Raw genomic sequence first — 3,079 nt, forward strand, 5'->3', positions numbered from 1 at the left:
AGGAGGGGCCTGGGGGTGAAGAATCCCACCCGCCAAGCTGGGCCTTCTCCTTTCCCCGCTGTCCGGCTCTACTTCTCAGCATCCTGCCTCACTCCCCGCCCAGGCAGCATGGAGCCCACACCCTCATGCCCCTCAGCGTCAGCCCCCACCTCCAGGAGGCCCTGCCCACACTCATGACCTTGCTATTCTGAGCCTTGTGTCCTGTCGGGAGATGGACAGGAGACAGCTGGGCTCCCAGGCTACCCAGGCGGGGGGCTAGCCGAGGGAAGCCTGCTGGCTCTCCTGCTTGCTGTAATCCCTGGGGCTCCCCAAACCTTGGCCTCAGGAGACTGGGGATAGGACCGGCCTCGAAAGGGGGGGATGCTTTGGAGAGCCGGGTGCTGTGTTGTCTGAGATGGCCAGCGAAGGCTGTGGCGCCCCGCGGTAAGCAGGGCCTGATCCCCTCCTAATCTTCCAGCAGCAACTGGTGCTCTGAGGCTCCCCCTCCCCCAGCCCTGCCAGCCTTCAGGGACCTGCCTTCCAAAGATGGGCAGGGGAGGGGGATGAGGGCACCTACCCACTCCTCAGATGGGCATGTCTTGGCTGTTGGGGCCTGAGAGACTCCCTGTAAGCCTTCCTTTACAGATGGTTAACCCCAAGTTCAGCATTCCAGGGATTGGCCAAGCTATTGCCGAGTCCTTCAGAGCTAAGTCTGTCCCATGCTTTCGCTCCAGCCCTCAGGTGTGACAGGAGAATCAATTTCCATCCCTGTGCTTAGAGACCCCCATGAAAAGGGATCCCCAAGAACGAGAACGCCTCTGGCTCAGCCTCCCTCTGTGGGAGTTCACACCCGCAGCCTCCCTGAGGCCTCCTGATGGGTGGTTTTCCCTCCCTGGCTTGTTTCCCCCTCTGGGAAGCTGGGGGAGGTAGGAATAACCTTAAAGGCCTGTTGGCAGGAATATGCTGCCCAGCCTGCCCCCTGCCCTCTGTCTCAGGCTCTCGACTCCCTTGAAGCTGCCCATCTCTCCGTCTGCCCCTCTCCATGTTTGGGCATTCTCGCTGCTGTAAGACAGTAGCCCCTGTCACTCCTCCAGGTGCCGGAGACGCTGGCCAGCGCCAAAAGGCTTGGCGGATGTGAGCCTGACTCCAGCAGAGACTGGGTGCTGGGCCGGGCGGAGGTGCAGGGGGCTGTGTCCCTTGGGAAAGCGGCTGCTAATTATGCCCTTCTGCACCCCCAATTCCACCCACTGTTCCGCACTCCCCTCAGGTCACAGCAGGACTCTGCTTCAGGGGAGGGGTTTGTTGGAACTGCGAAAAGGGGGCGGGAAGGATCGCCTTGTCCTCATTTCACCCAGGAAGCCACACCTCCCCCAAGTCCAGGCAGAAAGGATGTGTCTGGGAGACTGAACCCTCAAGTTCCACCTGCCCCTGCTGCCATCCCCCTCCCCCAAAGTGGGGACCTTCCTTTTCTTTGCTCCTGTCTCCTATTCTGTCCTCTGCCTCAGAGTTTGAGCCCCAGAGTGGGAAGCAGCCTGAGGAAGCCACACTTAGGAAGTCCACACGCCTCCGCTCATTTCAGGAAACTGAGGCCTAGATGGAGGAAGGACTTGAGCTCAGGACGTCGGGCCCCTTCCCCTCACTGACCTTTCACCCTCTCATCCAGCCTCTCTCCTGCCTGTCCTCCCCGTCCTGCACCCCCGGTACCCTCCCTCGGCTCCTCCAGCAGCTGCCCTGGTGGTAACCAAGAGACGCCCCCATCCTGGAGCAGGAGTTGGGAGGAGCAGCTCAGAGCAGCTGCTTCTCTGAGGAAGCTGACACCAAGGCCAGCGGCTCGGCAACAACTTGTGGCTTTGCACCCAGTGCCGGGGTCCCCGCCCACCTGGCTCCCTGCTGTCCCTCTTCCCTACGGCTCCTCAGACTTCCTTCTGACCCTGGTGGCCCTGAGTCTCTGCTCCCTCTCCCCCCAGCTCTAATCTGTCCTCATTTCCCCTAGACCTGTCCCCAGAAGTCCATCCCTCCCTATTCCTTCGGTCTGGAGCCCCTGCTTGGTCTGGCTTTCCCAGGTCCCGATGCCTTTCCGTGGGACCTGCCTAGCTTCTGGGCACGTAGCGTGGGCCTAATCCTGTTCCTCTCATGGACAGATGCAGCAGGGCACGGTGCAGCACAGACTGCAGGCCTCCAGGCCTAGCCACGGAAACCCCGTGGGTTAGAGAGCACAGTGTAGGATGAGGTGACCCTCACTGCACGACTTGGGGTGACCCCTGCCCCCATCCTGAGACAGTTCCTCTCCCCCTCTGCCATCAGCACATTCTGTAGCCTCTTGGGTTACTTGGCTGCCTTGGTGTCCCATTTTCTTGGTGGGGGGGTGGGGATTCCCTGTCCGGGATGGGGGGGCCCTAAGGGCTGTGTTCCCAGAGGCTGAATTAGAGTGATGGGGAAGGGGGGGCGGTTTCGGGGAGAGACATGTAGTGCTGGCTTTGCTCACCAGGGCCTGGACACTAAATCCCTTGTTGATGGCTGTGGCAACCCCTCCCTAGGGTAGGGTTACCATCTTCGGCCCTGTCCCCTTGACCCTCTCCTCTTTTTACTTCCCCTTGTCCCTCTAGGGCCACTTCCTCTGGCCCCCAAAAGGTGTTCTCCCTTCATCAGTCCCCCAAAAGCTTGGGGTATCTCTGCCGCTCCTTCAGCAAACTGGGTGGGGAGGAAGACTGTGGCAGTGGAAACAGTCTGGGCAGATGAGGCAGGAAAGTGGGTTGGGGGAAAGGGACAGGTGAGGCCAGGGATGGAAGAGCGCTCAGGGAAGAACTCGGAGGATGAGATTAGAATGGGAAATTCAATGCTACTGGGGAAATCGAGGCAATGGGAGGGGCGGAGTCAGTAGCAGATGCCAAAGTGAAGTCTCTTCCCTAACCCACTTCCCTGGGGCAGGGGCCACCTTTGCTTCCCTCATGAGTGACATCTCAGGCTGCAGCCCCACTGTTCCCCCTCTGTCAGCAGAAATATCTCTCTCTTCTGACCCCTCCTGCTGGAGTCTCAGCCAGCCAATCCCTGATCTGGAGGAGGGGGGAGCCCAGCCCCCCACCGCTCCCTCATAAGGACC

This window comes from Saimiri boliviensis, chromosome 12 (assembly GCF_048565385.1).
Source record: "Saimiri boliviensis isolate mSaiBol1 chromosome 12, mSaiBol1.pri, whole genome shotgun sequence".
NCBI classification, from domain to species: domain Eukaryota; kingdom Metazoa; phylum Chordata; class Mammalia; order Primates; family Cebidae; genus Saimiri; species Saimiri boliviensis.